Below are 25,711 nucleotides of genomic sequence, written 5' to 3'. Positions count from 1 at the left end.
ACAGTTATGTATTGTTTGTGGAATGCCAACAGTGATTTTAGTGCTAAGCAGAGCACCAAATAGACTACTAGCTTGCTCCTGCTGATAAGGTAAGAGCCCTTTCTCTTTACTACTGTGAGAGGCTGGTATGGTGTTCCTCATTCTACTGGGTGCGTCTCACTGGTGGAGCAGAAACAGATATCTTTCAAGATTTGTAATAATGATGCTGTCTGTCAGTGGATGGCCATTGAAAGCAACAGAGAAGTGAGCTTCTAAGCTCTCATTTAGACTCCAAGTGTTGTCTGTTTCCATTTCCCCAGTGAAGGAGTGTCCTGTCCTCTCCTTTGTCTGCTGCTATGGAGGATGGAGAAAAAAAATGCTGCAAGGAGTCTGTGGAGTTTAGCCACACTGTGAGCTAGCTGCACTTTCCAGGTAGCTGGACAATATTTGTTACAACTAAAAATTCTGTTTGAAAAATGAAAAATAAAATTGTGAAAAATATTTTACATTATCTGTCCAGCTCTATCATTAATTCACACTTGCCTTTATGTGTACAGCTACCTTAAAAGGAATGTTTACTACATATGCTTAGTCTAGCATTTTCAGAGTCCCTATTTAGCTCTTTAACACTAGTCTTTTCCCCTGCCCCTTACATGTAGCAAATCATGCATTTTTCCTTGAGGACCATATTCATGCTGACTTCTATCTGCCCACCTCCTACTCCTGCCTTTTAATTTACTCCTATACAAGCACTGCGAGGGCTCAGTTGCATGGAGAACACAACTCTATGGTATGCCCCTGAGTCTAGATGGAACGTGTACATACAATGAAGCGTGCACTCATACTCATGGTGCATGTAGTGATTTGACAGAAATTTTCTACTACACAGGATCAGATGTAATTTTCAATGCTCACAATGTTGTTAATTAGTTTTTCAAACTAAGCAAAGGTGCTATTCCTTCATGAGGATTATGTTTTGTGAAAAAACATCTTGAATTAAAAGATGTCTGAAAGGATTTGCTCCAATTTTCTCTCTTCCTGGTACATATATGAAATATTTATCTTCGGACAGAGGCCAAGTATAACTGGAGCAGCCAAGGATCCACTATAATCAGCAATGATATAAAGTCCACCTCAGTTTTATATTTTAAAACATTACCCTTTCCAAGTCAAATCAATCAAGTCCTTGTTTAGGAAATATCCACCTTTTGTTGATGTTAAAAGGCAGATAGATCTTTAAATTTGGGAATGGTATCCCACCATTTTCTTTGCTCTAATTTGATCTTTGGCTTTGTTCCTTTCAATAGGAATTTTACAAAATGCTTGTTCAGCACATCTCTATCTTTAGAGTTGAAGAGGAAGGGAACCATCTGTAGAACATAAAATATCCTTGGCATGACTGTGATCATAATGACAGCTGCCCTCCCCACCCATGAGAGGGGGAGTTTGTTCCATTGCCTGTAATCTTCTTTCCAATTATTTTGAAGTTAGCATGCTTCATATCAGTGATATTTGGGGTTATTTTAATACCTAGATAATCAAATGCAGGCTTTGCTCACTGAAGGGGCAATTTTGTGGTATACTTGGTAGTCTGATGAGGAAAAAAACATGTATTGACTCTAGAAAGGATGAACAATAATAAGAGATGTTTATGTAAATACAAAAAATAACATTAAGTTGTTACTTACTAAGTGATCCCATTGGCTTTCAGTGAGCAGGTTGTGACCCTATATTGTTGGCCCAATTTATAATTAATACAGTCACCTTCCATTTAAAATTTTTTTTCTTTCAATGGTCCTGTAATAGTTTACTTGTTAATGGTTTGAGCATTGGCCTGCTAAACCCAGGGTTGTGAGATCAGTCCTTGGGAGGGCCACTTAGGGATCTGGGGCAAAATCAGTACATGGTCCTGCTAGTGAAGGCAGGCGGTGGGACTTCATGACCTTTCAGGGTCCCTTCCAGTTCTATAAGATAGATATATCTTCATATATTATAATATTTATTTTTAAATATATTGATTTCAGTTACAACACAGAATACAAAGTGTGCAGTGCTCACTTTATATTATTTTTATTACAAATATTTGCACTGTAAAAATGATAAAAGAAATAGTATTTTTCAGTTCACCTCATACAAGTACTGTAGTGCAATCTCTTTATCGTGAAAGTGCAATTTACAACATAGTTTTTTTGTTTGTTACATAACTGGACTCAAAAACCAAACAATGTAAAACTTTAGAGCCTACGAGTCCACTCAGTCCTACTTCTTATTCAGCCAATCGTTAACACAAACAAGTTTGTTTATATTTATGGGCGATAACGCTGCCTGCTTCTTATTTACAATGTCACCTGAAAGTGAGAACAGGCATTTTTGTAGCTGGTATGGCAAGATACGTACCAGATACACTAAACATTTGTATTCCCCTTCATGCTTCAGCCACCATTCCAGAGGACATGCTTCCATGCTGATGATGCTCATTTAAAAAAGTAATGTGTTAATTAAATTTGTAACTGAACTCTTTGGGGGAGAATTGTATGTCTCCTGTTCTGTTTTATCTGCATTCTGCCATATATTTTATGTTATAGCAGTCTTGGATGATGACCCAGCACATATCGTTTTAAGAACACTTTCACTGCAGATTTGACAAAACGCAAAGAAGGTACCTGTTGCGTCTCGGTGCCTCTCAGGCGGGCACGGACAGAACCCAACCATCAATGTGATTGGTAGCAAAGTCATTTATTTCTCTCCAGCATACTCTTATATACAATTATGGCAGGCAATCAAGCAATTGCTAATTGGTTAATAAGATACACACAGGCACAGCTATAACTTCATAGGGTAATTGTCATCCTGTACAACTTTCTGATTTATTATCCTGTTTACTGCCTACTGGCAGATGAGAACCAGCCCAAGGCCAGCATCTCACTACACAGCTCACAGCCTAATTAGCCCGTCCTTGAAGCCTAAACAACTCAGCTTCTCACATTCCCAATCTGCCAAGTTCCCACAGGTACCAATATGAGATTTCTAAAGATAGATGCAGCACTCAACCCAAGGCATAAGAATCTCTAAAGTGCCTTCCAAAATCTGAGAGGGGATGAGCTGTGAAGCATACTTTCAGAAGTCTTAAAAGAGCAGCACTCCAATGTGGAAGCTACAGAACCTGAACCACCAAAAAAGAAAATCAACCTTCTGCTGGTGACATCTGACTCAGATGATGAAAATGAACGTGCATCAGTCCGCAGTGTTTTGGATCATTATCGAGCAGAACCCGTCAGCATGGACGCATGTCCTCTGGAATGGTGTTTGAAGCACAAAGGGACATGTGAATCTTTAGCACATCTGGCACATAAATATCTTGCGATGCTGACTACAACAGTGCCATGCAAATGCCTGTTCTCACTTTCAGGTGACATTGTAAACAAGAAGTGGGCAGCATTATCTCCCGCAAATGTAAACAAACTTGTTTGTCTGAGCAATTGGCTGAACAAGAAGTAGGACTGAGTGGATGTGTAGGCTCTAAAGTTTGACATTGTTTTATTTTTGAATGCAGGTCTTTTTGTACATAATTCTACATTTGTAAGTTCAAGTTTCATGATAAAGAGATTGCACTACAGTACTTCTAATGGGGGAATTGAAAAATATTATTTCTTCTGTTTTTTACAATGCAAACATTTGTAATCCAAAGTAAATATAAAGTAAGCACTGTACACTTTGTATTCTGTGTTGTAATTGAAATCAATATATTTGAAAATACATTCAAAAATATTTAAATAAATGGTATTCTATTATTAACAGTGTGATTAATAGCATGATTAATCACAATTAATTTTGTTAATTGCGTGATTAATCATGATTAATTATTTTAATCGCTTGACAGCCCTAGCTGTAACCTGTTGAGCTAGGCCTTGTATACGTACTAGCACAGCCACATTTATTCTGTTTGACTTTTATTTTCTGTTTAGTTTCTAATATAATAAACATTGTTTTCTTTCAGATCATTTTGTTTCACATTCTTGTTACTGAGGTAACTACGACAGGCTGTTCCAAAGAGATGTAAAGTAAATTTCTGACCTCTGGCGAGAGCTGGGAAGATAAAAGGTACTTGGCCTAAAGCACTCTGTAAAAGACATGAAGCCAGGGTGCTGCCAAGATGCTGGCTATAATCAGCTGGCACGTGGGACAAGTCAAAAGAACAAGGGAAATGACAGACACAGGGCTCAAGTGTGGCAGGTGTCAAGAAGTGTTATCTCTGTTACAGCATCAATATATATATATTTTTTACTCTGTAAAAACATTTGTACTCTGGTGTGTTGAAAGGGGCATTATTATAAACATTTTTTCAAAATGATAGAAAGAGCCCCAGATGGAGGTAATTATTTCAGTAAAATACGTTCCACTTAACTTGGACATATTTAATCGGGACAGACGCTTTGTTGAAACAGCTCCCAGGGAACCAATCTATGACAGTAATGGTAATGACTGCTGCTTAATTAGGACAGTAGTAGCAAATTTTAATGAAGGTGTATTAGGTATGTGAAATTCTAAGCTTCAATCTTTTGATAGAAAAGTTGCCAGATAACAATTTAAAGAAGAAATGTAGATGTGATGCAGTGATTATTACTACTATGCATTACAGAACTTTATTTCATCCCTGGTCTGCTGCTCTCTTTTGAGGGGTAGTTCCAAGTAGAGTCTGGGAAAGGCTACAGGTTTTCATTTATGAACAGAATTTTGGACATTGTATACACATTGTCAGGGACAATTATCCAAATAAGTTAAGTATCAGAGGGGTAGCCGTGTTAGTCTGGTTCTGTAGAAGCAGCAAAGAATCCTGTGGCACCTTATAGACTAACAGACGTTTTGCAGCATGAGCTTTCGTGGGTGAATACCCACTTCTTCGGATGCAAGTTCTTGCATCCGAAGAAGTGGGTATTCACCCACGAAAGCTCATGCTGCAAAACGTCTGTTAGTCTATAAGGTGCCAAATAAGTTAAGGAGCTGGGAGGCTTCCAGATGCTGGAAGGGTGCATGTAAATTATAGATTAATTTAAATAACCTAATTAAAGGCCTCAAAATGTTTGGGGTCCAGAAGAAACTCCAGAAGTTTGGATATTTATCCAAAACAATGGAAGCCCTACTCAAATGACTTTCCCTTTGAATGTCTCCTCAAGGGGATGGAGGGGATGGGTACGCCTTCAGATGTGTTTAGGGGACAGACAGCAGGTCCATGCCTCCACGAATACTCTAAGGGCAAGCCTGTTCCCTCACCTGAAGTGTTTCCCTTCTCATATGGACTTTCCCATGAGGGAATAGGAATCTTCTGTCATCACAGTGTCAAGTCTTCAAATACCATTAGTCAGTTCCCCCAAAATTGTGAGGTCGGCTTGAAAATCATGAGATATAAAAAAATAAAGCACATTGTTTTGTGCTGGTTAGTTATGATGGTAATGGGTATCAGTGCAAAACTCAAAGACTGGGCATGCACAAGAAGGTTATACCGAAAAACCTTAAGGTTTGACTTTAAATTGATATAGTTATGCCAGTATAACCCTGGGCCATCTAGATATGCTTATTCCACTATAGGAGTGATTTTTTTCTTTTTTCCATTTTTTACGTATGTTGCTTGGGAAGCTAAACTGAGTTTTTCAGAACAAGAACATTTGCATGGGGGGTTGTATCGGTGTACTGGTAAAACTGCCAAAACTGTCCTGTGTAGACAGGCCTAAAATGGATGGAGGTAAAATGTGGCAAAAAGTTACACTTATAGATTTCTGGTCTTCCGGGACTTGTCTTCCCTACTTCTAGGAGCGAGCCCATGTCCACAGACTTATGCTAGGAGGGCTTGTGCTAGCTCTTTAAAAATAGCTGTGTAGATTGTGCCTTGACATTGTGACTCAGGCTGGAGCTCAGGCACTTAAGTCCACCTCACCCCACCCAGGCTTCAGAGCCTGGCTCCAGCCCCAGCCGCAATGTCTACTCATCTATTTTTAGAGTGCTAGTACAAACCCTACTAGGCCAAATCTGTGGGCCCTTGCTGAGAGGCTCGCCACCCAGTGTAGTGTAGACATATTCACAGTGGCCAGAGAGGACTGGCATACGGTGCTGGAGGAACTTTAGTAAGTGAGGGATTCCTGGCAGGGAGATGATTCTCTAGCTCTCTGCTAAAGCCCGTAGTCTGGCGTCTGCTCACACCACTCTGAGACAGATTTGTAAAGGTATTTAGGTGCCTCAAGATGCAGATAGGCACCTAGGGGGATTTTCAGAAACACATAGGCACTGAACTCCCACTGAACTCAATGGCCCTTAGAGCCCAATATAGAGAGCAAGAAGGAACTTTAAAAAAAACACACCTGATAATGCAAGATGTGATTAATAGTGCAAGAGTTGGAAACTAGGCTTCCCCGCTCTTCCTGCTCCTCCTTGGGGAAAGCATAGACCCTCTCATACCAGGGGAGTCCCCATTTTTCCCTTCTTGCCTTGATATACCCCCTTTTTCACTACTGAAATCCAGTTTCTCTCCTCTCATTTTTGGGGTGTGTGTGTGTGTGTGTTCCTCTCTGCCTTTCTATCTGTGACTTTTGTGTGTCCCCCTCCCCGCATTTGGCCCCTTTTCTATGCAGAGCCCCAACTCACAAGCAGCTACCAGCCTTCCTGCACAGACTTGGAACCTTTTCTTCTCCCTCTGGCAACACGGTGCACGTTAATACACACTGGATCTGTATCCATTTGTACCTGACAGTCTCAGGCTTAGAAGGGGACAGTGCTTCTTCCTTGGCCTTCCCCATCCCAATCTGGAACCCATACAAATCTGGGGTGAACCCACAGAAGGGCTTCTCAGGTGAGATGGGGAAACATACTCTCCCAGCTTCTGTACTTCCCCAAGCTGGATCTGCAGGCCTTGCCTTAGGTCACCAATAGGACAAACTGGGCCTTAAATTCTTTTCAGGCTTTATTTTGTTTAAAATGGCTCTTTTGTTTAACTGTGACAGCAGCATAATTGGGGGAAGAGCTACCTCAGTTAAGAGGAATCTACTCTATTTACTATTTTAACAAACTGAAAATTGACCTTTTTGAAGTGTAGATGGATTTTCAGAAGTCCCTCACTTTGCAGAGATGAGAATTTAGACTGCATGCTCTTCCTGATACACAGTGGATCTCTGTCTTACTTGGAATAGGATATTTATTTGATCTGCTCCCTTAGTGCTTGAGAGAGCTATTTAATGTACTATAAAAAGTTGTGTTTTTGACATGGGAATGTTTCTTTGGCATTATTTTACATAGCAGTGGCTGAAACTTTAGAGTCTCTTTGGACACTGCAGCTGTGATGTGGTTTGAACTGGCATAGCTGAGATACCCTTTCATTCAATACCCACAAAGAAGTGAAATATTACTGCACGTTTTTGACATCCAGGACTCTTTGTGCTAGTACCTGTTCTATAAGCCTTCATTGCTATATCAGAGGCACATGACACCTCCCTGATTGATATGAGGACAAATGTATTTTTCTGGTACAGAAGTTTGGAGCAAAGGGATCAAGTCATAAAGTTGGACTCAATATAAAGCACTGAAGGAAAAACAGTTTTGTTTGGGGACAGTGTCATCATGACTAATACTGAGCAAAAGATGGGAGCCAAGAATTATTCATATCTTTGGACCTCCTGTTACATCACGCAGTGCAGCTAGAAATTTAGGTCAAAAGTTGGACATTGCTGAACATCAACCTGAGCTTTCTGTAGCAAATTAAATTACTTCAAACATATTAAAATGGGGATATGTTACTGAAAAAGGAATGTAGACACTCTATTCACTTTAAAAAAAATAATAAAAAAAAGGGATACCCTATACAGATAATGTTTTGAGAAGAGGTAAATTAGTACAGTTAAGTATTGATCCACATTAGTATCTTTAAAACTGGAACTAGACTAAGGATGATGTCACTCATACCTAAAGACTGCAGTGTTTCTGACTTGGGCATCTGTTCAGAGCTGTAAAGTCCAATTTATGATTTACTTGTTCTGCCACACAGAGGTGTTGATGATGCTGGTGAGATGGATATACTGCAACTGTTGCAGACAGAGTTGGTGCTTTGTTTCACTTACCCAGAGTTTGGCTACACTTGCAGCTGTACAGCGCTGGGAGTTAAAGCTGTCTTCATACAGGTGTGTAGGGAAAGTGCTGCAGTGTGGCCACACTGACAGCTACCAGTGCTGCAGTGTGGCCACATTTGCAGTGGTGTTGGGAGTGGTGCATTATGGGCAGCTATTCCAGCGTTCAAGTGGCTGCAACGTGCTTTTCAAAAGAGGGGGTGGGGTGGAGTGTGACAGGGAGCATGGGGGAGACAGAGAGAGTGGATTTTTGGAGCTGACACTGTGTCAGCTCCCTGCCTTGCAAGTTCCGACCCCTTCCCCCACCCCTCTCTCATTCACTAAATGCAAATAGCCTTCTTTGTTTTTTTCCTCACAGACCAGATAAGCAGCTGCTCCGAAATGGACCTCCCCACTCCTGCCTGCCGTGCTGCTTCTCTCCTCAAGCAAACACTAGCTGTGGACATTCCAAAGGGATCCCCCTGCCTGCCTCTGCTCATTCACTGCAAACAGTAGCTGTGTTTGTTCTTTAGATAAGCAGCTCCGAGAGCCCCGAGTTCATAACAAAACAAAGAGAGGCATCACAACAAAACAAAGAGTGTTATCTTTACTTAAAAGCATTATGAGAAGGTTCCGGAGGTCAGTTACAGCGTAGTAAGATTAATCACTGTTTACACTGGCACCCCAGCGCTGCAACAGCAGCGCTGTTCTCTTTATTCCTCTCGTTGAGGTGGAGTACATGCAGCGCTGTAGCCAGGAGATACAGCGCTGTATGTGCCTTGCCAGTGTGGATGGGGAGTAAGTTACAGCGCTGTAAAGCCACCACCAGCGCTGTAACTCTCAAGTGTAGCCAAGCTCCCAGATAGTAATTTTTCAAAGTTCCATTCAACTATTTATTGTTCCAACAATCAATTCAACTGTGGCTACCAGTAGTGTTTCCTACTACTCTTACTAGATTCCAGTTCATTGATTAAATGAAATTTTATTTAGGGCTTAGTAAAGAGTCCTTTCAGCCATGTTTTTAAACTTTAATGAATACATCTTAGAATCAAAGCTTACTTACTAGATGTAATTGAGAAGAAGGATGATGTAAGGTTCTTAAGGTACACTCAGAAAAAAGGACCTGTATTCCATCCCTGGTTCTGCTACATGCTTCCAATATGAACTTAGACAAAATTTCATTGGGAGTTTTGCTGGAGTAAGGACTATAGAATCTCATCTAGTTTTGTTGGTCTTCATTAATAACATAGCTAGGAAGCATGCCTAGATTGTCACATCCCAAGAGGGCTTTTTATAACAGGCTTTCAGGGTCTACAATTTCATCTACAGTACACTGTATACAAATATTAACTTTTATTTTAATCTTTTTTGCTCTGGGTCAAAAACATTAAAGAACCAGGAGCTAGACAGAAAAAGAGTGAGTACTTAGAATGAAAAGATCAATCATTTTAAAATAAACATATTAAGCCCTATGTGACCAAAATAATTTTTAATAAATGAAAGCTATAATATTAATATTTTGTGAAAGAAAATAGCTATACCGTTTTGACTTTAGCTTCCTTCCAACAAAATGGTGTGTTGAATTTCAAGGCTGGCCCTGGAAAGCATCTTAGGTGGAAAGCAAAGATCAACGGTAATGCCAGATTTGACAGTTTATGTTACTCAAATGCCTTCAGTGTCTGGAGGAAAGGAAAGGAAAGGACTGACAGGATCTGGGATGTTATAGTCTCACAAGTATACTGTGAAGAAAATTTTTGTGACTTTTAGAAAGTCAGAGAAAAACAATCTCCTTATTCTTTTAGCTTGGTGTGAAATTAAACTCAGGCCTGGCTTTTCAATGTCTCCTGTTTCAGAATGATGTCTATCACAGTGATGGGTATGCCTGAATAATGAAATAGCTACAAGCAAATCACGCTCTACCACAAGATCATATGAGTGCCACCATGCTGTGCTGAAGGAACATGAGGTCATCTTTACATATTAAGAAAATGAAAGCTGGGATTGGTTTCATATTTTTCCCACAGATTTTCCTTTCCACTCTGTCAGTCATATCTGAATGGCTGATGGTTAACAGGGCGCTTTGGCTTTATGTGAGGGAACATTTGTCACTGCTTGCTCACCAGTTCTCCATAGCAACACAATGTCTCTGTTTAAGATCCAGTGGAGGTGAGCAAACAGAAAAGTCCTTAAGTAAAATTGCACTTTAACTATTTCAGCGTCCCTTATTAATAACTGGCCAGTCAGGGTCTCATTTTGGTACTGTGAAATGTCAAGCTTATGGAGGGCCAGACTGTAGAGGAGTGTGGCCTTGTGTAGATGTGTGTGGAAGGGGACAGGGCTCGAGTAACCTTCACTCATTTGTCTACCCCATTCAAGGGCTGGAGAAAACCACCATAGGTTTTCTGTGTAGTGGAGCACAGGGACTACGCTGTGTGCCCTGGGGATTAAGTGCATATCAGCCCAGAGGAGGGAAATGGGCAGGACCCAACAGCACACAGAGTTGGCTGAGATGCAGGGGTAGGGGCAGCATGGAGACTCCCCAGGCCCTGTTGCCAACTCTCACAGTTTTAATTTAAATTCTTGAAGTATTTGGTCTATCTTAAAGCCCTAACTCCTGGAGTCATGCAATGCTTCCATTTAAAAATAGTAAGTTTCCAGCCCTCATCGCTGCACAGAAAAGTTTGAAAACATGACCCTGGAAGTCTTAAGGACCAGAGATCAAATAACACACCTCCTTACGCTCCCACTCACTTTTTAAAATCTCAGTTTCTAAGCCATTTGCATCATTTTATTGGGACCTGACTCAGAATTTTTATACACTTGGGATTGTCAATATTGTCCCTTTCATGGTTAAACTGGCAGGATCAAATGTACTGCCAGAGAAGACTTATTTTTAATAAGGGGTAGGAAGAGCAGGGAGAAAAACAAAAGTAAAAATAGCATATTATAGTGGAGAGGACTATTTTCATTGAACACCTTGATTTTAGTGCTTCTTCAGCCCAGGACACAGTTATTATTGTGTAAATAGGAAGTGTTCTCAAGTTATTGTATAATTATAGTGCAATTTAGTATTGATGTCTTTACTGAAGAATGGTCAGTGCTTTAAAACAGGTTTAAAATAAATGTTAACTAGTCATAGGTTCCACTCCCCTGCAGCTCCTGGACTTTCTATGTTTTTTTCTATTTAAAAGAGCTACATTTTGGGGGTTAATAATGTCCTGATCCAGTATTTTTGCACAGAAAATAAACTTTAAAAACTGCTTGTTAAGTCTAGTGAAACGCACAACTGTCAGTTACAGCAATTGTCAGGCAGAAAGGCCAGGGAGTGAGCCAGGAAATAAGGTTAACGTTTTAAAGAGTAGCAAACAAAAAAAAAAACCACCCCCACTTTTATTATCCTTCTTAAACAAAAAAAAAAACAACAAAACAAAAAAAAAAGGATCATCTAAAACTGAGCACAAAAGACTGTAATTGCATCTCATTTCTGGTTTTAGTTAACTTTAGTCTCAAGGTTTATCACCACCAGAACCACACAATTGAACGGCAGCCATATTATATTCTATATATAATTTAGGGCTATTGTGGTGTGCCAAACTACTTCTGAAGGACATGATGACTAGGATCTGCCCACTACTGCAACAACACAGCACCTCACAGACACCTTCCCATGAAATCAAATCTTAGCTTCCACTGTCACATTCTGCAAGAGAAAAATAATGCCTCAGATTAATTGAGCCTTCTGTGGAATTATGGATACATAAAAGGCTGTAGTGAGTGAATTTTTTAACAGTGAATGAAAATCTTTGAGAAAATAGTACATGAATGGAAGCAACAGATTAATGATAATTAAAAAAAAAAACAACCACCACCAAAAAGGTACCAAAAATATGACGGCACACCAGGAAGAAACTAAAATTGGCTGGGTAAGATGAAGCTTCCAGTCAAACATGCAACTGCAATAGAAGTAGTAGGACACAGACAACTACTGGCAAAGTATATTGCAATTTAGATAAATATTTTCTAGTTTCAATTTTCTCTGGCCAGTGTGACACTCTGTTTTTAATGTACGCTCTATAGGATGATTCCAGGAACAATTTACATTTTCAAAACCTACATGCAGTCCAAATTTAAGATTTCTAATATGTAAAGTGGTGGTAAAATTCAGAACCCAACAACATTTATTAAGGTGTAGACTTCTATAATCCAAACACACAGACATATTGTATCTAGCATCTGTGAGCTCAACTGACATTGCAGCTGTCACAAGTTACTTAATACTTATGATGTTTGAACTCAAAGGGCTCACTTCTAAATTCTAGCACTCATTTACTGATCTGCAGTACACAAGTGTATGTTTCCACAAATGTAGAAATCTCATCATTTGCACAATCATGGATTTCAGGTAGAAATCAGCTTTTGCTGGTAACATAGAGAAGTTGATTTTATTATCATGCTGCAGTTTCTTCATGAAAGAAAATGGTCTCTGCCATAATCCTTATTAATACATTTAGGCCCCAGTTCAGGAACATATCCCTATTCAGAATAGCACTTAAGTAAGTGCTTAGCTTCAAGCATAGGAGTCAAATATTTGTTTACGTGCTTTCCTGAATTGGGGTCTTAAATTTTTCTTAAAACCATAGTGTGATTCAAGAGAAGAAAGCTCTACAAAGGGGAAAATGTTAGAAAGTATGAATCGATCTGTATAGCACATTCGTGTTGGTTTAATCCCAGAAAGGTCTTCCAAAACATGGTAAAATATGCAAAGTCTGTTTATTTGTACACTACTGCCCTTTGGAAAAATCGGTTAGATTGCTAGGTCTTTGCTCCTTAGGCTACGGCTTTATCTCCTTCTTTCTCCGCCCCCCCCTCTCATTGGGCAGAAGATATTGGATGCTAGAATGCTCTTTAATCTAACAGATAAAGTCATAAGATCCAGTGGCTGGAAGTTGAAGTCAGCAAAGTTCAAACAAGATGCATATTTTTAATGGTTTGAGTAATTAACCCTGGGAACAGTTTGTAAAGGGATGTGGTAAATTCTGTATCACTTATAGTCCTTAGAATGTAATGGGATATCTTTTTAAAAGATATACTCTAGGCCAATCACGAGCTGTTGGGATCAATGCAGGAATTACTGGGTGAAATTCTTTGGCCTGTATTGCGCAGAGGTCAGAACAGATGATCTCTTCTTCCCTTTAAAAAAAAAAAATCTATGACTCATCCGTGATCCATGAGGCCAGATGCTGGTACTCTCCAAAGATAATCCTCAACCAATACCTTAAATTGCAGACTGAAGTTGAGGTACTTCTCCTGGCTCCAAAATGGAAGGGAAACCCAGGGAGAAGAGTAAGAATTCATAAGATGTTCTACAACTAAGTTTATGGTCAAATGCATCTTGCTTTCTTTGTGTTAATATTTCTATGGGCTTTAGTGGTATTATGCAAATGACTAAGGCAAGCAGGATTTAGCCCAAGGTTTTTGCTGCTTTTGTTAGAGTTAGTATCATAAACCCTTACAAGAGAGAGTTTGGAAAGCATATTAAACCAGCAGTGGCAATTTCCCAACAGGAACTGTGAGGCACTGAAGCAGATGCTACTGATTTTATCTTCACTGAGAGCTTCCATTGTAACCATCCATTACAAATGTCTTTTCAAAAAAAATGGAGAGCTGACACCCAACTTCATAAAAACTGAATAGTGTTTAATCCTGTCACCAGCTGACTCGTATGGCTGGAATCAGTGCATGTGATATTTCTTTCACCTACTATCCTGCCAGCAATAAATGTACGGGTAGGAGAATTTTATATAAAAGGAAATAGGAAAGAAAAAAATCTGTAAGATTCAATATACAATACACAACCATACCAGATTATTTTGAAAAACTAATGCAATTGAACCAATATGCTGGCGTCAGTGCTGGGCATTTCAGATGACAAAGCTTGCAATTTTCCAGACTCTTCCACCTTATAACTACTCATTAATTACCTTCATTTGTCAGCTGGCAGCACAAGCAGGGTACAAATGTTTAGTCTGCATCTTGTGTTAATATCTGGGAGCTGCAACGGACAGAAGGTTTCCAGAACTCTGCTACATAATCACCCTCTGAAATTGCTTAGCTCTGAAACTCGCTCGCAAAACCAGCAGCATATTTTTATTTTTTTTTACTAAAGTGATAGCTGAAGATTTTTGTTAGGTGATATTATCTTGTTTGCATTCATAATAAAACCACTCCATAAAATATGGTTATTTTGCCTCAGTAGTGATTCTTAAATATATTTGTTCACCAGTTAATTTTTATTATTACATTTTAGAGCCAATTGTGGCCCAGCTAGCACTGTGGCACAGTGGTGTCAGATAATGCCTTTTAGGCCTCTGCACCCACTACCTGCATCATGGGCAGTAGCACAGGAGAGGAAAAGGCAGCTTTGCAAAGCTGCTGCATTCTCCTATCCCATGCAGGTGGGTGGAGAGAGATGAAATTGGGCAAGAATCTTCATTCTGTCGTCCCCCACTCCAGTGTGCTAGTCAGCATAGCTGTGCTAGCACACCAGGGAACAGAAATTGTTGGGTCTATACCTGGCACAATGTACTTCCTCCCTGTAGCAGCCAGCGAATAAGGAGCCAGAATGCATGCACAACAGGGTTGCCTTAAACCTGGCCCTGTCTCTGTCTCAGACCCTGTCTCTGCCTCAGTTTCCTTACTGTCATGTATGCAAGCAGGCCAACTAATTAGCCAGTGCATCAATGAGGCGACCACCAAGTATTTCATTTCCTTTTCCAAGAGATGCATTATTGTTCAAACACAAACAGTTCAACATCAGTCAAGGCAGGTAAAGCAAGTCCTACCACCTGACCCTTCCTCAGACCTTTGCTTCAGAGGTCTTTTGCAGCTGCCTACACAGCAGGTATCCCCAACCAGGCTTTTCATCCAGCATATGTGGCAAGCCCTCCAGCTCCTTTCCCTGATCCAGGGTCTCCTGAAGGAGCCTCCCACTTAACTGAGCTGCCTCCTGGTTTATCATCTCATCAGTTAGAAGGCAGCTGAATAGTTACAGTTATGGCCCTACCCAGCAACCATAAAAGGTCACACCAACCCTAATCTCCCTTCTAGGCTGCTCTAGGGACAGTGCAACAACATGCTGCTCCTTGCTTGCTCAGCTCTTGTGGCAAAGCCATGGGATTCAGCCCCTACTAGTTGCCAATGTATTTTCCTCTCCTATAAAACACTCACAAGAGAAGACTGGGCCAGTATTTTTGTCATATTTACATCAGGACAGCCACCTGTATTTTAGCAGGGTTGCATTGGTGTAACAGTAAAAGGCCTGATCTTGCAAAGACTTACACATATGCTTGACTTGATTTATCTTCAACTGATTACTCACCTACTTAAAATTAAGTACATGTAAAAATGTCTGGTGCCAAAATGAGGTCCAACTGAGCTATGCTCTGCACAGGACCTAAGGAGGAGGGACAGAGATAGCCCTGAGTGTGTGCGTGTCGTCCTATTTGTTTGTACAGTGCCTAGCACAATGCAGGAACTACTGAAAACAATAAAAAAAGAGAGGCTATTTTAGGCATTTATTTATATTACCTGAGACCATGCTGTTTGACACATCAGAGAGTAATGTTTAGGCAGCATTTAAATAGACAGTTCCCCACTGAGGTTAACATATTAAGTCATTCATATGACAGCTTATTCTTCAAAATATATTTATCAGTGGGTATCTGCACCAATTTTGCCCTCAGGGTGAAATTCCTATTGACGTCAATAGGATTTATGCTCTGTTGCTACCTGCTAGCACGGACACAGTCTGTAGGTTGTAAGGCTGAATTTTCATTATTGCTCTATGTGCCAATATAACTAAACATGGATCAAAGCTAAGATGTTTTTAAAATTAAACTGGGGACAGAAGACAGCAGCAGCTGCTGACAGGCAGGGGTCCAGCTGCTATATTGGGACTTTGCCACAGAGGAAAGAGAACTTCATCTCTGCTTTACCCCTCCCAGGCTGTTGCTAGAGTGGGCTCTCCTGTCTCCTGTTATGGGAGGGACCAGCTGAACTGCATGCACAGGTTCAAGCTACTGCCCCCTAAAAAAGATAGAGAAGCACCAACCCTAGAGCCTCCACCAGAACAGAAGCACAAAATACCAAGTATCAGGCATTTTTCCATCTATTGAACTTGCTTCTGCCCCTGGCATGGAATTGGCAGCCCCACCACTCCTTTCCTTGCAGTCGATTCCACCTATGCCAGTAAAAGTCTGAGGATCACGCAGTGTGACAGAAGAATGCAGTAGTGTCCCTAACTAAGGCACAATTCTTGCACTGAACCTTCAACAACTGATCCTTCTAAATCTTAAACTGTCTGTGTATGGTCATTTCCTTTTGCCTCTACCGGCAGCATGCAGATCAGTGGAGCTGACCCAGTTCTCTATGGGTATGTCAATTGTTATATCCTTGGGGGGAGCCGGTTTAGGAAGAAATCAGTTGAGGCCAGAGAGCTGACAGCTAACAAAACCACCATTTTATTTACAGAGAGAGAGAGCTCACTCAGCCGGCTGAAGCTGGCTGAGCTAACCCATAATAATCTAACTCAGTTGCCATAGCAACAAAAACCATGACAACCAAATACACAACATATTCCTCCCCCCCTAATAAGAACATCCCCTAAATAAAACACACACTAGACTAGAGAAGGAGGGTAGACTGCCTCCATTCCCGGCTAAACCCTGGGGATTATTTTGCCCCATAACCGTGGGTTTGCCCTAGCTAAAGATCCAGCCGATGAGGAGGCCTTCTGTCTCTAGGTGGATTACGGCGAACTTCTTGTGTTATTGCACCCGAAAGCACTAGGGGCTCAGGGTCCGCAGCACGAACGGGTGAGGAGGTGCTATCAGCTCGTGCTGGGCAAAGGGGTATCTCAGCCGCCGGCAGTAATGGAGGAGAACAGTCAGGAACAGGTGACTCGTGATTCGGTGCCTCACCAGAAGAGGTGAAGTCAGACCCCTCAACTGCAGATGGGTCCTGAGGACTGGCATGACCTGGCAACAGCTGATCTACATGTCGCCGCCAGGTAAGATTCTCTGCAGTCCGGACTGTGTAGGAAACAGGTCCTGTTTGAGTGATGACTGTGGCCGGGACCCATTTAGCTCTGGAAGTATAATTCCGAGCCAAAACTGGCTGTCCCGGGCTAAAGGTTCGGTCTTTTGCTCTGGGTGCCCGTCTGATGACTTGATAATGCTGCTGATGTTGCACAATTTGTCGGGGTTCAGAAGGTTTCAGCAGATCAAAGCAAGTGCGCAGCTGTCGTCCCATCATTAGAAAGGCCGGAGATGCGTGGGTCGTAGCATGAGGTGTGTTTCTGTAGGAAAGTAAAAAGGTATCCAGACACTTTTGAATGGAGTGTTGTCCCCTTGCTGATTTCAAAGCGTTTTTCATTGTCTGCACAAATCTTTCAGCTAATCCGTTGGTGGACGGATGATATGGTGCTGACGTGATGTGGTGTATCCCATTTGCCTTCATAAAATTTTGAAACTCCTGAGAAACGAACTGCGGTCCGTTGTCGCTCACAAGTTGTTCTGGCAGACCAAAACGACTAAAGAGTCCTCGTAGTTTTTGGATAGTACTCTCTGCAGAAGTGGACTGCATTATAGAGACTTCTGGCCATTTAGAATGGGCATCTATTGCCACCAAGAACATGCTTCCTTCAAGGGGGCCAGCAAAGTCAACGTGAATACGTTGCCATGGGTTTTCAGGCCAGTCCCATGGGTGTAGGGGTGCCCACTGGGGTGCATTCCTCACACCCTGACATGACATACAAGCTTTTGCCTTCTCTTCAATAGCGCTGTCCAATCCAGGCCACCAAAAATAGCTTCGTGCAATTTCCTTCATGCGCACTATTCCACAGTGACCGGAATGTAGCTGTTCTAACATCTGTGATCTCAGTGGTGGTGGAATAATGACACGTCTCCCCCACAACAAACAACCAGATTGGACCGATAACTCCGTCCGCTTGGACATGTAGGGAACAAGGTCGGATGAGACCGGAGAGGTTTGTCGAGTTTTTCCATGCATCACCAGGTCCATAACTTGGGACAATACTGGGTCAACGCGAGTTGCCTTCTTTATCTGAGTAGCAGTGATGGGTGTATTCTCTACCTGTTCAAAGTAGAAGATTTCCTTTTGGGCACTATCTTGATGTTTGACCGGCAAAGGCAACCTTGAGAGGCCATCTGCATTGCCGTGCAGAGTGGATTTCTGATATTTGATTTCATATGTGTGTGCTGAAAGTAACAATGCCCAACGTTGCATACGACTAGCAGCTAATGGGGGAATGCCTGTGTAGGGTCCAAAAATTGATGTCAGAGGTCGATGGTCTGTGAGAAGAGTAAACTTTCGCCCAAACAGGTACTGATGAAACTTCCGAATTCCAAAAACAATTCCTAATGCCTCACGTTCGATTTGGGCGTAGTTAGTTTCTGCTTTGCTTAGAGTGCGTGAAGCAAAAGCAATAGGTCTCTCTTCTCCTGAAGGCATAATATGTGACACGACTGCTCCCACTCCATAAGGGGAGGCGTCGCAGGCCAATTGCAGTGGTAAGGATGGATCAAAGTGCGTTAGAACTTCAGAATTTAGCAATGCATCCTTAGCTTTGTTAAATGCAACATCACAGGCTTCAGTCCACTTCCAGGCCTTTTTCTGCCCAAGGAGCTCATGAAGTGGTTTTAGCACTGTGGCTAACTGTGAGATGAACTTTCCATAATAGTTCAGGAGTCCTAGAAACGAGCGCAGCTGGCTTACATTTCGAGGTGGGGGAGCCTCCACAATAGCTTTAACTTTTGCAGGGGCCTTATGAAGACCTGCAGAATCAATGATGTGTCCCAAATATTCAACAGAGGGCTTGAAGAATTCACACTTGTCTTTGCGAACTCGTAGGCCATACTCTTCCAGTCTTTGTAGGGTAGCCTCTAAATTCTTTAAGTGATCCTCTTCATTTCTTCCAGTGACCAGGATATCATCCAGATAGCACTGAACTCCTGACAAGCCACACAAGATCTGGTCCATAGCCCTCTGGAACAGGGCGGGAGCAGATGTTATTCCGAAGGGTAGACGACAGTATCGATAAAGCCCCTTATGAGTCACAATAGTCAACAGCTCTTGGGACTTTTCATCGACGTGCATCTGTAAATATGCTTGACTCAGATCAATCTTACTGAACTTTTGTCCCCCAGCCAGGCCTGCGAAGAGGTCATCGATGCGGGGAAGCGGGTATTGCTCTGCACACAACACTGGGTTGACAGTGACTTTAAAATCACCGCAAATCCGGAGAGAGCCATCTTTCTTCAGGATTGGAACGATAGGAGTGGCCCATGAGCTATGGGTAACTGGTATTAGGACTCCATTGGTGACCAGGCGCTCCAGGTCTGCTTCAACTTTTGGCCTGATGGCATATGGCACAGTTCGGACTTTCAGATATTTTGGTGGACTGCCAGGTTTAATGTTCAATGTCACAGTGATTCCCTTCATACTTCCCAAATCATCTCCAAAAACAGCAGCATGTTTCCTTAGTATAGGGGTTAGACTGGTTTCTTCTTTAGTCATCCGGTGCACTTCTGCCCAGTTCAGTTGAATCTTCCCAAGCCAAGACCTACCCATTAAGGCTGGGTAGTTACCTCTCACCACAAACAGTGGCAATTTAGCCACCTGTCCATTGAGCTCCACCTTAACATCAATAGTGCCCAGCATAGGCACAGCTTCTCCCGTATACGTCTTCAGAACAGTTTTTGTTGCCTTAAGCGGAAGATGCTGTAGCTTTTCTTTATACACAGTCTCGGAGATCAGTGAGACGGCTGCACCGGTGTCCAGTTCCATGCGTATAGGTTTGCCATCCAATAACGGGGTTACCCAGTATTCATGTGAGCCCATTGCCAAAGACAAAACATGCAGTGGCACTTCCTCTTGCGATGAGGTGTCACCTTGATCATCCTGGGTCTGCTCTAGGGTATGCAGGGTTCCTCTTTTTGTCGGCCAGACCACAGGCCTCTTTTTCTTTTGTTTACAGGCACACTCAATGTGTCCCTTTTTGCCACAGTGTCGACACACCAGGTCCTTACACCAGCATTCTGATGCCTGGTGACCCGGCTTACCACAGCGGTAACATTCTTGACTCTGCACAGTTTTGTGGGTCGGTTCTTGTGACACTTTTTGCACACTAGGGGGTGCACCGATGTATTGTGCCTCCCTTGTAGCCAGTTCCATGGAGACAGCAATATCAACAGCCTTCTGTAAGGTAAGCTGAGCCTCTGTCAGTAGGCGCTTCCATATAGCTTCACTGTACAGGCCACACACTAACCTGTCACGCAGGGCATCATGTAACATTTCTTTAAATTCACAGTGTTCTGCTAGCTTTTTTAAAATGGCTACAAATTGTACAACTGTTTCATCTTCCTTTTGGTCTCTTTTGTGGAACCTATATCTTTCAGCAATTACCAGTGGTTTTGGGGAGAAATGAGACCCCAGGATTTCCACAATGTCACTGTAAGATTTAGTCTCAGGCTTAACAGGGTGTAGTAAGCTGCGTAGCATAGAGTAGGTTTTAGCCCCTACAACAGTTAAGAATATTGGCACCTTCTTCGCTTCTGTAATGTCATTTGCAATACCAAAAAGCTCAAAACGCTCAGTATACACATGCCACTGCTCTGTATTCTCATCAAAAGGCTCCAGGGGCCTGGTCAGAGTAGCCATGATTTTTAGTTTCACTTTCACAGTCAGTGCAAACAAGCAGCTTTTTTGTTTGTTTGTTCTTTACCTTAACTTCTACTTCCTTCTGTTACTGGAGCAGCACCGGAGTCTCACCCTCGTCGCCAGTGTTGTATCCCTGGGGCAGCCGGTGTAGGAAGCAATCACTTGAGGCCAGAGAGCAGGCAGCTAACCAAAACCTCCATTTTATTTACATATATACAGAGAGCTCCTCAGCCGGTTGAAACCGGTTGAGCTAACCCATAATAATCTAACTCAGTTGCCATAGCAACAAAACCATGACAACCAAATACACAACAGTATCGATAAAGCCCCTTATGAGTCGCAATAGTCAACAGCTCTTGGGACTTTTCATCGACGTGCATCTGTAAATATACTTGACTCAGATCAATCTTACTGAACTTTTGTCCACCAGCCAGGCCTGCGAAGAGGTCATCGATGCGGGGAAGCGGGTATTGCTCTGCACACAACACTGGGTTGACAGTGACTTTAAAATCACCGCAAATCCGGAGAGAACCATCTTTCTTCACGATTGGAACGATAGGAGTGGCCCATGAGCTATGGGTAACTGGTATTAGGACTCCATTGGTGACCAGGCGCACCAGGTCTGCTTCAACTTTTGGCCTGATGGCATATGGCACAGTTCGGGCTTTCAGATGTTTTGGTGGACTGTCAGGTTTAATGTTCAATGTCACGGTGATTCCCTTCATACTTCCCAAATCATCTCCAAAAACAGCAGCATGTTTCCTTAGTATAGGGGTTAGACTGGTTTCTTCTTTAGTCATCCGGTGCACTTCTGCCCAGTTCAGTTGAATCTTCCCAAGCCAAGACCTACCCATTAGGGCTGGGTAGTTACCTCTCACCACAAACAGTGGCAATTTAGCAGCCTGTCCATTGAGCTCCACCTCAACATCAATAGTGCCCAACATGGGCACAGCTTCTCCCGTATACGTCTTCAGAACAGTTTTTGTTGCCTTAAGTGGAAGATGCTGTAGCTTTTCTTTATACACAGTCTCTGAGACCAGCGAGACAGTTGCACCGGTGTCCAGTTCCATGCGTATAGGTTTGCCATCCAATAACGGGGTTACCCAGTATTCATGTGAGCCCATTGCCAAAGACAAAACATGCAGTGGCACTTCCTCTTGCGATGAGGTGTCACCTTGATCATCCTGGGTCTGCTCTAGGGTATGCAGGGTTCCTCTTTTTGTCGGCCAGACCACAGGCCTCTTTTTCTTTTGTTTACAGGCACACTCAATGTGTCCCTTTTTGCCACAGTGTCGACACACCAGGTCCTTACACCAGCATTCTGATGCCTGGTGACCCGGCTTACCACAGCGGTAACATTCTTGACTCTGCACAGTTTTGTGGGTCGGTTCTTGTGACACTTTTTGCACCCTAGGGGATGCACCGATGTATTGCGCCTCCCTTGTAGCCAGTTCCATGGAGACAGCAATATCAACAGCCTTCTGTAAGGTAAGCTGAGCCTCTGTCAGTAGGCGCTTCCGTATAGCTTCACTGTAGAGGCCACACACTAACCTGTCACACAGGGCATCATTTAACATTTCTTTAAATTCACAGTGTTCTGCTAGCTTTTTTAAAATGGCTACAAATTGTACAACTGTTTCATCTTCCTTTTGGTCTCTTTTGTGGAACCTATATCTTTCAGCAATTACCAGTGGTTTGGGGGAAAAATGGGACCCCAGGATTTCCACAATGTCACTGTAAGATTTAGTTGCTGGCTTAACAGGGTGTAGTAAGCTGCGTAGCAGGGAGTAGGTTTTAGCCCCTACAACACTTAAGAATATTGGCACCTTCTTCGCTTCTGTAATGTCATTTGCAATAAAAAAAAGCTCAAAACGCTCAGTATACACATGCCACTGCTCTATATTCTCATCAAAAGGTTCCAGTGGCCTGGTCAGAGTAGCCATGATTTAGTTTCACTTTCACAGTCAGTGCAACAAGCAGCTTTTTTGTTTGTTTGTTCTTTACCTTGACTTCTACTTCCTTCTGTTACTGGAGCAGCACCGGAATCTCACCCTCGTCGCCACTTGTTATATCCTTGGGGGGAGCCAGTTTAGGAAGAAATCAGTTGAGGCCAGAGAGCTGACAGCTAACAAAACCACCATTTTATTTACAGAGAGAGAGAGCTCACTCAGCCGGCTGAAGCTGGCTGAGCTAACCCATAATAATCTAACTCAGTTGCCATAGCAACAAAAACCATGACAACCAAATACACAACATCAATTGAATTGGGCTCACAGGGCTCAGGCTGCACGGCTGGAAAATTGTGGTGTAGATATTCAGGCTTGGGCTGCAATTTTACAACCTCTTAGTCTGAACCTGCATCAGCTGACACAGGCCAGCTGTGTGTGTTTAATTGCAGTGTAGACATCAGACACTTAGGGTTTTGGATGCCTTGTCTGCCCTTCTCCTTACAGATAGACAACACCTGTTCTCTGGTGTTGCCACTAAGCATAAGACTGAGAGCCAAGATCTTCTAAATTCAAATGCTAGCTCAAGCACTGAAACACTGTCGACTTGGACTAGTCACAACTTCTTTGTCTTAGTTTCCCCACCTAAAAAAATGGGGATAGTAACATTAATGTACACAGCACCCTGGATAGGTAGATTAGTTAGGTAATGTTAACCCAATGCTTTGAAGTTGGACAGTTATGTAAATGCTAAATATTATTAGCCAACACCTATAGGATTAGAATACCATGAATAGATACTTAATAAAGAGGGAAGATGTCAGGAATATATAGTAATACTGTGGCTGCAGTCTTCACTCAGAGTCTGTGGTTCATCTGTAGAGGCATTTCCTGTGTCATGAGCCCTGAGGCTCAACTCATACAAATAGCCTCTGGAACAATATCAGATGCAATTGTCACATAAAACTTGATTAGCTCAAATCATCTTGCCCTTGTCTAAGAATCAGCACTAGTGGAGCTACATGACTTGGTGAATCAGAGTTATTTCCAAGAGGAGACGATCTCACTTTTTCAGAGAAGTTAAGAGATTTGACAAGTCTCTAAGGGACAGATCCACAAAGGGACTTAGGTACCTAACTGCCTCTTTAGCTGGCAAAGTTCAACATTTAGGTACCACTGACATTGTCAAAACTACTGCTCAGCTGCCACCTAACTCCGCAGGCATCTAGTTTTCCACAATAGGTGTTCACAAAACTACTTAAGTGCTGATGCCATTCCACAACTAATGAGCTGCTCAGAGCTCTACTTCAAGCTGAAGCCCTGAAGTGGGATTCTCCAACTAGGTGTTCCCCTGCCGCTCTCACCAGTGGGGCCTGATCCTGTAGGCTTTCTCAGAGCATACCTAGGACCTGATAACTGTCACAAAAGACAGCCAGGGTGGTAGGTTGCTTATGTACATGCATATCTCCTAGTGGTTAGGGCACTCACCTGAAATATGGGCGCTCCAGCCACTGGTCTACTACTTATATGATGGGGAACAGCTTCCAAAGGAGAAATTGAGAAAGACATGCCCCAGAATAGCCAACAGCCTGGTGCTTAGGGGATTCATCTAGAACACAGGTGGATTCAAATGCCTTCTCCCAATCAGGCAGGGCAGGGACCTGAACCCAGGTCTCTCATATCCCAGGTGAGTGCCCTAACCACTGGATTATTGCCTATACTAGGGTGAGTGTGTCCCTTGCTATCTCCCCCTGCAAGAAAGGTCTGTGTTTCAGCTGCTAGGACATGGGCTATCTAAGCAGCTGCCTTGACTTACGTACCTAACTCCAGGAGAGGGTTTACAGCTGAGAAGGGAGGCTCACTTGTATGGGCTGTGTAGACATGCCCTGGATGCCTAACTCAGAGCTGAGAATTCACTTGGCCAGCAGGCCACCTAGAGGTTAGGTATTGTGCATCTAGCTCTAAGGTCTGGTCTAAATGTTGTTCTGATATAACTATTCTGGTTAGGGGTGAGACTTTTTACCAAAATAGTTATAATGGTAAAGCCCCTAGTGTAGAGATAGTTATACCAGTATATAAAGATAACATATACTTCCCAAACCAGAATAAGCAATACCAGTATAAGCACTTTCATATTAATATAACTGTATCCACATGAAGTGGGGTTTGCAGCTCTAATTACTGCACTATAGTTAAATCATCAAAAGCTTCTATTATAGACGAAGCTTAAGCAAATCTGTGGCACATCCAAAAATAAAAAAATAATAATAAAACAGTGGTCCCTTCCCCTGTTATTCCACAAACCTTCTTGTCAGAGATTATTGTGCAATACAATTTGAAGGCAAGCTATTTAAATGCAGCTACCATCAATGACCTTTATTCTCTTACAAAAGGGACTCTGTCAAAGACAATGAATGAGCTGCTAAATGTCGTTTGTCACCTACTTTTTAAAGTTGGACTGACTCTTTGGTTTTTAACTTAAAAAGAAAGGATCTCCATCAATGATATAAAACTTTTTATATTTATTTTAAGTTGTCACATCTTTTACTGTTATGGAACATACAAATTAAGTGTGATAAAGTGTTAAATGACAGAAGATGAGTTTGAGAGAATGTTATTGCAATGTTCTGTTATTTCAATCAAGATATGCTCTGCTACTCAATTATTCTTTAAGACTCAATTGAGAGGGAAGTGAAAGTAAAAACTGAAGACAGCAAGTTAACATACTGTCTGCACCTATACATTTAAATCAATTATTTATTCCTACTTCCTTGAATAGGGACAAAATAATATTTTATACCTTTTTAAATAAAACAAATTTAAAATACAGTAGCTAGTTTTATTAAAAGAAACAGAAGTATTAATTGCAGTGTAAACACTATGCATTGGCTATTTCATTGTCTCCTGCGACATTCATTAACACTTTGAAGGGAATCCCTTTCATTTCTTAAAATAACTTTA

At 42.0% G+C, this 25,711-nt stretch overlaps 1 long non-coding RNA gene across 2 annotated transcripts in view; it reads right to left on the bottom strand.

Annotated features, from left to right (window-relative positions):
- The window catches only part of LOC123367531, a 66,140-nt gene extending 41,800 nt beyond the window's left edge, over positions 1 to 24,340 (bottom strand). Inside the window, exon 1 of one of the 2 annotated variants that reach the window (XR_006578514.1) lies at positions 24,239 to 24,340. This is a non-coding gene — a long non-coding RNA (uncharacterized LOC123367531). Of the gene's footprint in view, positions 1 to 14,908; positions 15,021 to 24,238 lie in introns of those variants that run through there. The other variant, XR_006578515.1, reaches the window with a different exon arrangement.
- Positions 24,341 to 25,711: the final 1,371 nt, after the last annotated feature.

This window comes from Mauremys mutica, chromosome 3, assembly GCF_020497125.1.
Source record: "Mauremys mutica isolate MM-2020 ecotype Southern chromosome 3, ASM2049712v1, whole genome shotgun sequence".
NCBI lineage: Eukaryota > Metazoa > Chordata > Testudines > Geoemydidae > Mauremys > Mauremys mutica.
Note: the sequence above shows the minus strand (reverse complement) of the source record. Positions and strands in the feature narration are given on the sequence as shown.